Raw genomic sequence first — 15,639 nt, 5'->3', positions numbered from 1 at the left:
TTGGCTCTGCCAGACTCTCATGCTGTGTGACCTCCCATTGTCTGTAAATCCTACTTGAATTAAAGTGTAATCTTATGAAGAAGGCAAATTATAAGAAAAATAAAGCAGTAGAAATCCAACTAGTGTTTTGAATTTGTTTCTTGAATAGTAAATCTGTAAACGCAAGTACTTAAAATGTATCTGGACTTCTTGGTGAGGTCTTTTTTTTTTTTTTTTTCAAATTTTTATTTATTTATGATAGTCACAGAGAGAGAGAGAGAGAAAGAGTCAGAGACACAGGCAGAGGGAGAAGCAGGCTCCATGCACCGGGAGCCCGATGTGGGACTCAATCCCGGGTCTCCAGGATCGCACCCTGGGCCAAAGGCAGGCGCCAAACCGCTGTGCCACCCAGGGATCCCCTTGGAGAGGTCTTAAAAGAGATCCTGTCCCCCGACCTTCGAGCCAGATACCCTCCTTGGTGTTTCTGCAGAATCCTCTGCACATGTGTTATGGCATTTGTCAAACTATGGCATGCTTTTGTTTTCTTCTTCATCTTTGTAATCCTGATGCTAAGCACAGCATTTAACATGTAGGTCCTCATTTCTGAAGTATGGAGTGACTATTCGAGCAGCTGTGAGCATCCTTCCCTCCACACTTCTGTTGTGCATTGCACATGCCCTTATGTAACCCTCCTCTGATTTGCACAGATCACTGGTTTCCACGAGAATGTCATCTTTTAACTATAAGCTCAGCGAGGCCAGGAGCTGTAATTTTTCTTTCTGTATTCCTTGCACCTGGCACACAGAAGATGCTCAAACAGTATTTGCTGATTGAAAGAATTCGAGTAACTTTCAAAAGACAAGTGACCTCTGTGCAGAACCTGTAAAGATTATGTTCCAAAATTGTTACTGTCCATTAAAAGCAAGTAGTCCCAGAAGATTTCTAGCTGCATAAAAGTTTTCCCATTATTCTTTAATTGGTGCCCCGTAGCTGAAACTCCTGTTGTTTTGTCTATGTCCCTGTGCAATAGATATGGATTCTCTTCTGGGTCTCCCTGAAGTGAATAGCAGTGTGTAAACATCCTATAGCTTCAATATATTGATTGAAAAACTGGATACTTTATATAACTTCTATCTTTCTTAGTACTCCTATTATCTTAAGGGTTATATTTATATGCAGGTTATGTGTGTAAAAGTTTTGAATGGCACTATGCTTGAGTGGGGATGGGAAAGAAATTTCGTAGCTCTCCAGGAATTAATTCTAAAGAAACTGTATTTTAGTGCTATAGATAATTAAATAGTATTATGTTTTAGTCAGCATCTTGACTCTGGGGAAAAAAAAAAACTTTACACTGTAAGTTAAAAATATTCTAAACATAAAAATACTGAGAAAAATTCTCAAGTTCACCTTCAGAAAATTTACATAGAAGATTTTAGTGGCGTTTTCTTCTTTCATTGGTATGTAACAATTTTTTAATGAATAAAAACAAGACAGTTATTAAACATCCAGAAGAAGCTTGTTTCTATTAACTCTATCAGCTTTGACTTACAAAGTATGTCTTTATGTTGACATACTTTTAGTCATCTTAAAAGTTGAAATTCCTTGAAATATTTTGAAAAGTACATTCTCACAAAGAATTATAAAATAATTAAAGCGGTGGAAATGCAGCAATTGTTTTAAATTTGTTCCTCGCATATGAAATATGAAAATATAAGTGCTTTAGCACATTTGAATTTTTAGCACATTTATACAGCAAAAACAGAGTGATTGCCTTCAAGTAATGGAAAAAATTTAGAGATAAGTAAAAGCAAACAGCTTTTATATCCTGTATAAAAAAAAAAAACCTCTCTCTGTATTACAGTATCACAGTGCTATTAGTATATTCTTTTAAAATTTGGACCAAAGACAATGAGATTGTGGGATTAATATATTTTATGCCACTAATATTTTTGTGCATAAGAAACTTGTCTATTGGAGTGCATGCAGCAGTGGAGGAAAGATATCTTGAGCAGGGTGGGTAACAGATGTTGATGGTGATCAGTGATAGATGAGTTTCAGGTCACTGAGGCACAGGCCGGAAACTTCAGGGTGGCCTCTTTGATGAAATCCCAAGGGGGGGGGAGAGGGAGAAGGGAAGAGTGGGTCCCCCACTCAACCTCTGCAGTGTTGATTGGCCAATCAGGAAACCATGTAATCCAATATATCTTTAAGACAATCTCTGAGTAACTTTAGATGTGATTAAAAGATATTTTTATATTAAGGGAGATAAATGAAGCAAAACCCTGTTTACTTGGATGATCATTTCTTATTACACATCTGTTTAGCTCCCCTGTACATTGCTTGCAACATCCTACAACTCTATTATGTTGCCTACAGGGAACAGAGGATGAGAAATGAAAGTTTTTGCTTTGTGTCTAAAAAAATGCCATACAATTAGTTTAGAAGTGACAAAATCAGCTGCTCGGTGGATTGTTTTGTCTGTGTCAAGGACCTCAAAGTGCTGTCTATCCACAGGTGGTCCACAGGATGATAAAGCCCAAGGGAAAGAAGCCAGAAGTATGACCAGATAGTCCTAGTGGTTGTAAAGGTAAGGCAATGAATTCATGAATATTCACATATTCAGAATGAATTTCCTGGCCAGAGAGGAGAAAATTCTAGAGTTGTACATTCTGCATTTACTAGGGTGGGTCTGTGTCTCTTGACCCCTCATTTTTTTCCTTTGTTCCTTTAAAATTTCTCCCATTGATAAATCAAGGTGAAGGGGGAGAGCATAAGAAATCATGAAAATATTATTTATAGGCCATTTTATTTCACACACACAATTTTTAGGTTCAAAAGAGACATAGATAGAGAATGAAGAGGAAGAAACATTGGTTTATGTGACTCCAGAAAAGTTGGTAACTTCAGAGCCACATAGGAAAATAAGATCCCTAGTTCTCATTTTGGATTTTAAAAAATTTTCAACAGTAATTGTTACGAGCTTCTAGTAAGTCCCATTTTATGTCTAAAGGTAAATCCTGCTTGTGGAGTCTGGTTTCCAGGATTCTTAATCAGTTTTTATCACTAATGAGATACATGTTTTTCGGAAAGTCTTTTTTTATTCCGACATTTACTTTCTTCATTTTCAAAATTAGATGGTGTACTAAATAATTTCTAAGGTCTCTTCGACCTCTTGACAGTCTCTTGATATAATAACTTTTGACTAAATTGAATTTCCTTCCTTTTCCCTGTTGGTCTCATCAATGTGCAAAGAAAAAAAAGATTTTAGTATCTAGTGGATAGCGAAACAAGACCCTTTGAAGACAAAACAAGTCACAAGACTGGAAACTCCTCCATAACAGATTGTCTACACAGAGTTGCTTCAGTTGTTTTGAATAACTTGATCTGTCAATGAATTAGTAGCTTTCTAATTCATGATGGAGAGGTTGGGAAATAAAGACCCTGATATTTAATTAAGTTGACCAGTCATGGTGCTGGTGGAATGTCTGACGAGACCCTATGGAATCTGATTTCAGTTAATGCCACATTCTGGTTTTATTTATCAAGCTCTGTCTGGAAGTGGCTCTCTAGGCCAGAAGCTATCAAACACATTCTCTGTTGGGAGCAAGGAGGAGTTTCCCTACATTTTCCCTCTTGACGGTACCTCTCTATGGCTTAACCTCAGCCAGTCAAAACACCGATCGATGTCACCGTGACAGATATTTTTTCTACCGTTATAGTGTCTGTAAATCAAACACCATCCGGGTATAATGGAAGATATCATGACACTACATCATCCTTTGCAATTCCACCAGTGTCAAAGAACAATAAGCATTACTTTAAAGGAAAATATTTTTTGAAAATAAATTGAGGCAATATTTCAAAAAGTTGAATTTCGTAGTGCAAAATATGGTTGGAAATATAGTTCTTGGTTCGCTGCTGGAATGCACATCCTTTTCTTTTCTTTTCTTTTCTTTTCTTTTCTTTTCTTTTCTTTTCTTTTCTTTTCTTTTTTTTCTTTTCTTTCTTTTCTTTTTTCTTTTCTTTTCTTTTTTTCTTTTCTTTTCTTTTCTGGTTGTAAATGAGCGTGGGAAAGAAGGGATAGTACCCAAGTAACAAAACGAAGGTGCCATAGGGAAGACAAAGAAGAAAAAAAAGATGTTTCTCCCCTGCTTACCAACTAGTAGGAGAAATAAGATGTGATCTGAATAATTCTAATACAAGACAAAAAGTGATGTGATAGGAGACTCCAAGCTGTCTGAGCTAGCCTCCAGGAGAGAGAGAAAACGGAAGAAGCTGGGATTGGCAGAGAAGAAGGGGACGGACTTCTTCCTCCCAGGGATGAAGAGGACTTTGGGTGGTAATTGTGGCTTGAAAACAGAATTTTCATACAAAAGACTCTTGAAAAGAGCATGAATGACCAGAAAGGCCTGGAGAGGAGGTGGAGTGAAGACAGGGAGGCCGTTCATCTTCCCCGGGTGGGAGGGAACGTGAGTTTGAGCTGTTCAGAGCCCACTCTGGTGACTTGTATTTAGGGCAGGAGGGATCTGCAGAGAGAGACACAGTCATTGGCTAGCTGGCGTGTTGTGCTGCCATCCTAACACAAGTCAAGGAGCGGGGGGTTGTGGTCATCAGGTGGCTGTGGGTTATCCTGAGGTGCTAGTGAGATGGGGAGCTTCCTTTTCCTCCTGGCTTCACCTCAGGGCCAGCGTGGCACAACATATTGCTGGAATGCCTGTTTTACTGGGTTCAAGTCCCAGCTCTGCCATTTACTAGTTATGCAACCATTGAGCAAGTTTTACGATGACTCTCTGCTCAGTTTTACCATCTCTAAAATGGGCATAATGACTTTTACCTGCCTGGGAAGGTGGCTGTGAAGACTAAGCAAGTCCCTGCTGGTGGAGCGTTCCGAGTGGTGCCCTGCACTGTGGAGCTGACTGAGACCTTACCATGCGGCCTGCCGTTGCATTTTGGGTGCGACTTCCCTGTCCCTCCTCGCTTCAGTTGCTGGCAGCCCACGAGAGATGTGGGTGACAAAACTTGAGCTCCACATTCATAAGGTATTTGAGTAACTGCTCAAAATACTTTGATGTTCACAGAAAAACACTTTGCCTGGGGTCATTGCTAACGTTAGGACAATGAACTCTCTAGGGCACGGCCAGGAAAACCCCTTCCGTGAACCACAGAAAGAACTAGGATCATTTAAATATCCCCGATTTGTGAGGAAGTACAGAGCCTTATATTAAAAAAGAAGAAGAAGAATCTATTAGAATCTGAGAGAAAGCTGATTACAGATGAAGGCAGAGAAGAGAATGTTAAGAAGATTAAGAGGGCCATGCCCAAGCCCCCTTTCCCTCAGGGATATTCTAATGCCGACACCATCCCAATCAGTAGTACCCAAAGGCGATCCTCACACCTCTCTGTGCCTCTCCTGCTAAAGAGTGAACTCAGGCTTTGGCCAAAGGTAACAATAAATATTAAAACCTTTATTATCAATGTTTGATAGCAGCATGAAACATTTATATTTATGTATTATTTCATTTACTGTAAAGATGCAGGTGGTTTTAAAGATGCTACCGCTAGGTCATTTTTAAAAAGAAGATCTAATTATCTTCCTACCCATTTCCCTTTGTTTGAGGCGAGCAGAGCGCATTAAACAAAGAAAAACCATGCTGCAAGTAGGGCTGGGATAATGCTGGCTTACAGCTACATCATTTGTTCTGAATCAAGGTCGACAGTCTAGAGGCTGTTGTGTTTTGCCTGTTTCTTAATTTTCTATTTAACTTCCTTCACAATCTTTCTATGATTTAGAAGCAAATGCGTGCAGACATTTTGGCAATTACAAAAGCCATTTTCAAACGATGGAAAGCGTTAACACGAGCTAAGACATTAAGAATTCCTTTGGCGTGGATGTGGTGAGACCTTGTTCCCCATGTAGCCGTCTTTGTGCAACACAAAAACGAAGGGAAACCGAGCCCTCCACCTGCCACCCTTGTCTGTATCAACATAATTACGCCAGTCATTTAACATAGTTTGTTATGAAAAATGTTGGACATGCATGAATGTTTTAAAAATGTGTGCTGTGATGGGGTTAGAAAAAGAAAATCCCACTTATATTTGTAATCCTAAATCCCTAACTGGCCCAAAGAGGTGGTCGGACCTTAGGAAGAACATCGGTTTTAGCACACCAGGGTTTGAATTCCCACCCTACCACTCACTGCCTGGGTGATCCTGGGCATGATGTTTTCTCAGACTTAATTCCTCTGTCCATAGGACAGAGATGATGACATCTACCTTCCTGGACATTTGTGAAAATGAAATAAAATGATATTTATAGAGATTCTTAGCAGGATGTTTGGCACAGAGGAGTCTTGTTTAATAGTAGGAGTTTTGCCAGTATTAATAATACTTCATTTCCTTTCTAGGTTTAGAGGTGAAAATAATTGTGTTTTTTTTCTCTACGTGTATTTTGTCAGGTTACTTTAAAGTTGCATTTTTTTGTATGTTAAAGAGTTTCTATCTTCTGAGAAGTGTTTGTTTTTTTATTTTTTATTTTTTATTTATTTTTAGATTTTTATTTATTTATTCATGAGAGACACAGAGAGAGAGAAACAGAGACACAGGCAGAGGGAGAAGCAGGCTCCACGTGGGGAGCCCAATGTGGGACTCGACCCCCAGGACTCCAGCATCACCCCCTGAGCCAGAAGGCAGACACTTAACCGCTGAGCCACCCAGGCGTCCCTTAAAAGTGTTTAACTATTTCTAAGTGCAAAATTTACTATAGCCTTCTCTGAATTCCACTCTTTTTTGAAGATGTAGCTTTGCAGATCTACACAGAGACAACAGCTTGTATGTATAGGTGGCATGTGATTTCTGACCAGTTCTTCTTGTATATGTGTTAAATATTTTTATTCTTACCTGGCTATGCTTTAGTTAAAGTGGCTATGGACAGATTTTAGATATCAGCTCTAATCTGCTTAATAATCTCTCCTACTGGGTGTCTGGAGGTCTGACACAATGTAAACCATACACTTAATAAATAATTAAGTACGTATCTTTAAAGGAGCTGAAAATAACACCCCTGATAATGACTTCTCAAAGTACAAAGGACCATTCAACCATCTAGTTGAAACGCATGTTAATTAAAAATTGAAAGTCATAAGTAATTGAATATTGATTTAATGTTTCTACCCTGCAGGGCAAGTTGAGGAATTCTGGCAAATTTATATAGGAAGGAAGCTTTCTGCAGGCATCCCAGGGGAGGAACATGTCTCTAGAAAGCCCCTGTTGAACTGAATTTTGTGGGTGGTTCTCAAGCCCTCATCCAATGGCTTTTCTTAGATTTTCCCTCTTTATGCAGCCTTGGTATTGTCATTGTATGGAGTGCTCGGTGAGATAGATCACATGCTTATTTAGGGCCCTGGAGGGCAGCCTGAGGATGCTGGAAGGTTGTGGATGGGATATCAACAGAGTGAGATGGTCAAGAGTTAAGTGAGCAGCATTTCTATTACATGGGACAGTTTATTATTATGCTCACTGAAACAGAAAGAATATAATTTAAACAATTTCAGTTATAAAGAATATGCACTCGTATTTCAAGTTTGGAAAAATAAAAAAACATACAAGAAAATCACTTAACATCTCATTATCCAGTATCAGTGTCTGCTAATGTCTTGGTAAACTTCTTTCTAGTCTTTTTTTTTTCTTTTCCTTTATTAATGCTTAGAGAAGAAGACGTGAAAAGGAGAAATGAGAAGAAAACTAGTGAATAGAGCCAGATGAGTGATTCTTTTTTTAAAATTTTTTAAATTTAAATTCAATTTGCCGACATATCATATATCACCCAGTGCAGATGAATGATTCTTGTATTTGACAAAATAATCCCAAGGATATGGAAATTAGTGTTCTATTCTCTATTTACACAATACTTTTCATCTTAAACCAAAAAAATGTATCTGTGAGTTGTTTTTTCACATGTGTGAGCAAGGGACATGTATTATCATTTGCTCTTTTCTTCCTTTTTTTGCAACAGGTGTCCCATGAATAGAAACTTCATCTCATGATTCACACCTCAGAATTCTATATTGCTTTCTAAATCTTATTTGTTTTTTCTGGAAATAGTACCATAAAGAGTGATGCCATTTTTTAAAACAGCTGAACATTAGGGATGAATTACAGAACAAGTATTATATAGCATCATGAAAATTCAACTGCTTTTGATGACTGGAAAATTGAGTGTCAATAGAATTTTGCATAATTTAATACTCAGGGATCTCAAATGAATATGTTTATTAATTATTCGCTTATAAAACAACTCTATAGAAGAGGGGGAAGATATTGAAATAGTACTGTATATTTTATATTTTCTCTTATTTATTCCAGATTTTGAATTCTGTGGAAAAAAAAGGAAAAAAGAAGGTGTTTGTTTTGATACATCATAGGGCTGACCCATTAGATAGAAAAAGTCATCTCTTTTAAATAAAACTGGTGTGATAAGAATTAAAACTCATTAAAATGGGAAATTAAGTCTTCTCAGTCTTAAGTGAATTTCTCACATATTTTAGGCTACTGGGGATTTTCTAGTTGCTCATAACTTTACCTATTAAAATTTCAACACCCCACATCAATATATTTTACAGGCTATGTAGAATTTAGAGCATATCCTTTGGTGTCTTCTTTTGAAGGCGATGTGCTTTCTAGCTTAGGTAAACCATGCCTAAGCTTCTGATTAAGCAAATCCTCAGAACTCATAAATTCAATCTGAACCACAAAAGAGAGATCATCTTCAGAACTGGAATTTTACCAGACCTTTGACATACTAGAAGCCAAATGTGGCTTGTTGTTTTACAGTAAAAATAAAATTCAAAGTGATAAATTGTTTTACTTGTAGGATTATTTAGAATCTTGTGTAGGTTAGGCTTAACAAAAGCCCCAAATTATTTAGATTAAAGCACATCAAAAATTTCAATTATTTCATCCCGATCTTCTGGCACTGTTGTAGATGAGAAATTATGAGTTCAAAGATTTTCTTTTTCTCTTTATTATTTATGCATTTATGTCATCGGATGTTTACCAATTCCATACTTTCAGGAAAATTTTGTGATTCATCACTTATATATAACACCCAATGCTTTTATCTATCTATCTATCTATCTATCTATCTATCTATCTATCTATCTATCATCTATCTAAGGATTTTATGTATTTATTCATGAAAGAGAGAGAGAGAGAGAGAGGCAGAGATACAGGCAGAGGGAGAAGCCGGCTCCATGCAGGGAGCCTGATGTGGGACTCGATCCCCGGTCTCCAGGATCACGCCCTGGGCTGAAGGTGCTGCTAAACCGCTGAGCGGGTGGGCTGCCGCACCCAATGCTTTTCAAATTAACAACGAAATAACAGATATTTGTTAAATACTTGGTTATGTGCAAGGTATTGTGATAAGTACTACAGCGAGTAAAAAGTAAATAGAGGTTAGCTTTTTGGGGAACTTAACTATTGCTGAGGAGCATGAGACATTCGAATAGGAAATTATTAGAGACAAAGCAGTTTATGGTAGAATTATCAAATAAACTTTTGAGAAGAATGGTAATTGCAAATAACTAATAAAATATAGAAATTATTTATCTCACTAGTGAAGTTTTATTATTTATTTTAAAAATAAATAATGAAAACCAGTATAGTTAATAACTGTAGGTAGCAAAAACTTTGTGTGTATGTGTGTGCATATTTACATATGTAGAGTTTTCCCTGCTATAGGAAAATACAGTGTTCCTATGAAACTTATGTGAGCTCAAATGGCATAAATCTAAGAAGCAATTACCACTAATTTACATGGAAAAATTTTTGAGCGTTCCCAGACCCCAAAAATAACCTGTCTTAGGCTTTTCCGATACCTTAGGACACATCTTGTTAACGGATGCACAAAATAAATCAGGATGAAGTGCAGATGCTCACAGTGTTCAAAGCTATGGTGGCTTGATGCTAACATACTGAGTGTAGTTCCGGGAGTAGAAGCTCGGTGGGATCACTCTTGATACTAGGGGTGCACGCTGCCTCTAGATGGGTGCATCGCTTTAAAACAGATGGTCAGTGCTATTTTCACTTTTCACTTTCTTTTCATCAAAAGAGAAAATTCTCCTCAGATTTCTTTTTGCAAAAACAAGTTCTAATGCAGGTCTTTTCTAGAAGCAAACTGCCATAGGGTGAATTTTCCAAAAGTGGGGATTCCTGCACCTAGTATTAGGAAGGGATAGGTAAATATATGCATATATATGAGAATGTATCTAAATATAAGGTACCAATAAGTAAAAGGAAGAGTGAATCAGAAGAAAAAAATTTATATTGTTTGGCATTGTTCATGAAAATTTAGTTAGACATGAACTCTGAAAATATAGCAGAAAGCTTAAGGAAAGAAGAGGCTCAAATGAAAGATCAGTTGTGTAAAGTATACAGAAGTTAGGTAAGAAAAAGATTTTGCATGAATCTGAAAACTCTATAGTAAGACTTATATGCAATGTGTACGTCTTAATCTGTTCAGGCTGCTAAAACAGAATACTAGAGACCAGATGACTTATAAACGACAGAAATTTATTTTGCAGAGTTCTGTAGGCTGGCAAGTTCAAGTCACAGGCAAATTTGGTGTCCCTGATAATGGCCAGCTTCCTGGTTCACAGGCAGTCTTCTGAGTCCTCACATGGTGGAAGGGGAAGGGAGCTCTTCGGTTTCTCTTATAAGGGCATCCATAAGGACCCCACTCTGATGACTTAATCACCTCCGAAACACCCCACCTCAAAGGACCATCACACTGTGGGTTAGGTTTCAACATGTGAATTTTGGGGAGACATAAATATTTAAATGACGGTGGTGCCTATGATAAAAATTAAGTGTGTGCCTGCCAGCTCCACTGCCGGCATGGAGAGCAAATGCCCATAATACTCAGTAAGAGACAAAGAGTGGAAAGTGATGAGAGAGGAAGCAGAGGTCAAGGATGAGGTCTAGAGATTAATGCCAAGAAGTTTTACTGGAGAAAATAGTGGAAAGTGACTAAATATGTCTGAAACTTAAGAAAAGCCAGTATGTTAACCTATTTTGGTCAATAACTTATTATTTAAGTGATAAGAAAATAACTTACTCTTTAATTAGAATGTTAAATTAGAAAGTGCTTTAAATGCATACGAGGGTAATAAGAAGTGATCTGTAAAAAATCAAGGTGCTCTCAGCTTTATCTCCTGTGATATGAAAGATCAGAAGATAGTATAATAGCGTCTGCAGTTTTGAGGGAAAAAGACTCTGACTTTAAAATGTTGTATCCAGACACATAATTCATGTTCACGTGTTCCAAATTCTATTCTTTTTACTATTTTGAAAAAAAAAATTGCTTACATCTGTCACCAGGTAGATGAAGCAGAATTAAGAGTTCAAGGATGGAGACTTTGTACTGTAAAAGAAATGGCAGTGAATATCAAAAACATTCACATGGAGAATTTAGAATAAATTTATAACTTTTGGGGATAAGTTCAATGCCAATACAAATGCAACTTTTAAAGAAAAGATGCAAAATGTAACAATTATTTTGTGGCAATAACCTGGGGACTGGCGGAGGTGGAGGTGAGTGGGAGGAAACCAGTCTGGTTCTGAGAGCTCATCAAAGTCTTATGTGAGGGAGACACAGCTAATAGCCAACAAAGCACAATTCATATGGCAAAAGGTAGGAAAAGAAGTCAGAGAAAAATAAATACAGAGTAAAAGCAAGTGTTTTAGTAATCAACAATACATGAGTTAAAATTCAAATTCATAGAGAAAATTTCTCAGATAAGGCTCAAAAAAATCCCAGAGTATATTATTTGTAATTTCTATAGAAGGGTTCAATTAAATGATGAAAGAAATTCATTATAAAAAGAGATGGCCATGATAGCTTTGGATTTATTAAAATGTGAGACAAACAAAATAGAACTGGATGAAGATGATTAGTATTTATTAGTAAAGTATAAGATTCACAAGCATGATACATTTTTACGTTCAAGTATAAGAAAAATTTAAAATACAAAACCAGATTATTGTTGGAGACATCACTTTTCTTAGCTTTGGATAAATCAGGTAGCCAAAACATCAGTTGGAATAAAGAAAATATGAAAAATATAGTCATTACAGTTGAGTATTCCATGGGACATTTTACATATATTTTCCTAAATGCTTATTTGGCAAAAGAGGAAGTTAAAGCCACAATGACCAGTTTTAAAAACATAAAACATATTTGTCATCACTAATGGATTTTTTGCCACAAAGTGATAGAGAAAAATTGATTTACAAATGATTTAAAAATAAAAAGAAATAATGAAAATACATCAACTACACATTCAACACAAAATATTAGAAAACAAATAATAAAGGAAACTTTAGGAAAAAAGGAGAAGCCATAACAGAAGCATAGATAGAATAACATATCAGAAACAGGAATGCAGAGACTTGAAAAATCAGTCTAAGACTTGGTTATTTGCAAAAATGTTGAGAAAATTCTGGCTTCTATTTAACAACAAGGGAAAACAATATTAAATGAAAGTATACATGAGAAAAAGTGTTGAACAGCACACAGAGAGGCAAAAGAGTATTTGCAATTGAACACTGTAGAGAAGTTCATGGTAATCCACTTGAAAATAATCGAAGAAATTCTTATATACTTACTACAAATTCTTGTAATCAAGGGGTAAAAGTCTTGAAGAGACTAATAACATGAGAGAAACTTAAACTGTTATTACTATTTTGAATAAACAAGGTTGAGGGCCTAATGTTTTTTTCTAGTGACTTGTTTATTTTTTTTGAAGAACTCTGGAAAATTATGAAAATCTTAATTTTTAAAATGTAAGCATGATATAAAACTTTTCAAAGGACACAAAAAAGGAAAATTACAACCAATTTTGCAGATTTTATTTTTGAACGTAGATACAAAAAAATTTCAAAGTTACACTAACATAAAAACAATAACAATATAGCAAAGAGAATTTATATTTATTATCAGGGAGTCTATTACAGGTATCATCAAATATGTGAAAAAAAATCATCGCAAAAGATGCTAAGGTTTGTATTAACAGCATTCTATATTGATTCTTTATGATGATAAACTATTACCAGAAGTATTCTTCTTTGGTCTGATTAAAATAAAATATCTGGAACCAACAGTCAACATACTACTTAACAGAAACATTAGAACTATTTCAACTAAAATTAGGAACAAGGATGGATGGTAATGATTATTGTTATTCAATATTATCCTAGAAATTCTAGCCATTTCAATAAGCATGAAGAAATTATTAAGAGTTAAAAGCTATTAAAAAAGAAGAAAAAATACACTTACTTTCAGATTATTTTTATGGTCCCTCCAAAAATATTCAAGACAATCAACTGAAATAGCCATTAGGAAAAACTATTGGTAATGTGGCTAATTAGCTGATCATCAAAACCAATAATTTTTCTAAAAACCTATATAACAAATTAGAAATATGATGAATAAAATGTCTTCCTGGTAGACAGAATACTGAGTAAAAATGGCTATCATTTATTTAAAATATATCTATATTTTATTTAAAAATAAAAAAAATCACTCTTGAAAATATAAACCCAAAAGACAAATAAAAATTAGGAAATCATTTATCACTGGTGTTGGAGAGACCAAGGGCTAATGTATTAAACATAAAAAGACCTCATCAAAATGGATTAGCAAAAAAACGAGATCCCCGAAATGAAAAAAAGAAAATGGGCAAAAGATATGGTTAGGCAAGGCACAGTAGGAAATAATCACCTGGAAGTAAACTAAGAAATATATTCAGCACAAAGAGGTATAAACTTAATCATATGCCTTTTCTGTTTATTAGTTTGGCAAATATGAGAAAAAAAGTGATATTTGATGTTAGCAGGCATTCTGAGAAATGTACTCTTCTAGGGCTGGTGCGCATGTAAATTGGTATAATCTTCTTGGTGGTAACATTGGCATGAAAATAGTTCTGACCCTTTGATTCACTAATTCCTCTCGTAAGATATTATTCTAGAGAAATAATCGTAGCTGTAGACAAAGATTTATATGGTCTAATATATAATAATAAAATTGAAGATGAGAGAAAAGCATAAGTTTTAGAGTATATATAATGGAATATTATGTGGTCATTAATACTGTTATTAAACTATATTTAAGCAGATGGAAAAATGCTTACAAAGTTAAAGAAAAGGAAGGAAACTTAAACAGGCATAAAATGATACTAATTGTAAGTCTCTGTGTATATCTATGTAAATATGTGTTTACATAAAGAAAAAATAGGAAATAAAATGTCAATAGTATATGTCTCATGGTAGCATTTCTTATATCTTTATACTTTGCTTTACTTAAAAAATTTCTACATTCCAGATGGTTCTGTATACTACAATTTCATCTAGGTAAATTGTGAGTGCTTAGTGTGAATAATGTATAAAAATAAAGAGTTGTGTTAAGGCCGTAGGCTCATGGGATTCATTATTACTTTAAATAATTTTAATATGCTATTTTTAAATTTAAGAAAATGTGAATTTATGGAGAGTTGAAGACAAAGATACTTTAATATTTCTGAATCCTCTAATGGATTTTTTTTTTTGTTGGAAAACTATCATAAGATAAAATCCAGGTAAACACATAATAAATGTGGCTCCTACAGTTGTATTTTTGCTTGCCTGGGTTTAGGAATAAGTTTCAAAAATTTTGAATCATATTTCCCCTAAAAGATCTTTGAAAAACTGCTCTACATCTTTAAGTTGACATGTACAATTTTGTTTTACATTAGTGGCTGACATAGAATAGTAGCAATTTCTGATGAATTATAGATGTTTAAAACTTTATGTTGGTTAGATTACTTTCTAAATGTATTCAATGGAGTCAAAACAGCTTAGCCCTAGTCTTGCTATGTGGCCCATGGACCATGGAGTTATGAAGATTGTTTCAGGTTATCTGCCAGATTAATGATATTTTCATAAAGATAATAAACACTTATTTGCTTTTCCCACCAGGTTAGCCTTTATACTGAGGATGCAAAAGCAATGGTGGATAAAACTGCTGGCATTTTAGCAAGAACCAAGATAGGCGCTCAGCTGTAGTTATTGGTGAGTGTATACCTCCTTTCCACAAAATCATGATTTAAAAAAAAATGTCAGTTGCATTTAAGAATGTTTTTTAATTTTATTAATTTTTGACCCTTGAGTCTACATATTTTTGATATTCTGTGTGCCAACATGGGAACACACAGTTATTTTAAGGGAAAGCATTTTGCAATTATTTCAGTGGGTAACTAAATCAATTACTTTTTTTTTTTTTTTTATCATTAACCACATTTTACCTGAAAGAGCTATTGATAGAAAAACTATGGTTCTTCAGACTCGGATGTTTGTTAGACATTTTTTGAAAAATGAGCCAAGTGAGTCTATCATGTCAAGAAAGACAACTGATAGTACTTGTCAGAGATACAAGTAAAGTTTTCAAACAAAATGTAGATTTTGGAAAATTTGTGTTGGCTACTGGGAACATGGCAGCTTCCCAAAATGTCAAGACCTTTCTGGAGACCAGTGGGGATAGCTAATGTGAATTTTTGATATTGCATAATGAAATGTCTCAACCCCTGGAAAATCTGCTTACCTAGGTGAATACTTATTTTCTAAATTACCAGT

General features: G+C 35.3%; 1 long non-coding RNA gene across 9 annotated transcripts in view; it reads left to right on the top strand.

The window, feature by feature from the left end:
* The window catches only part of LOC140635963 (uncharacterized), a 176,078-nt gene that overhangs the window by 102,857 nt on the left and 57,582 nt on the right, over nucleotides 1-15,639 (top strand). For all 9 annotated transcript variants that reach the window (XR_012033331.1, XR_012033338.1, XR_012033336.1 and 6 more), the window contains 2 exons: nucleotides 2,494-2,566; nucleotides 14,986-15,078. This is a non-coding gene — a long non-coding RNA (uncharacterized lncRNA). The remainder of the gene's footprint in view (nucleotides 1-2,493; nucleotides 2,567-14,985; nucleotides 15,079-15,639) is intronic.

Source organism: Canis lupus, chromosome 6, assembly GCF_048164855.1.
Source record: "Canis lupus baileyi chromosome 6, mCanLup2.hap1, whole genome shotgun sequence".
NCBI classification, from domain to species: Eukaryota; Metazoa; Chordata; class Mammalia; order Carnivora; family Canidae; genus Canis; species Canis lupus.
Note: the sequence above shows the minus strand (reverse complement) of the source record. Positions and strands in the feature narration are given on the sequence as shown.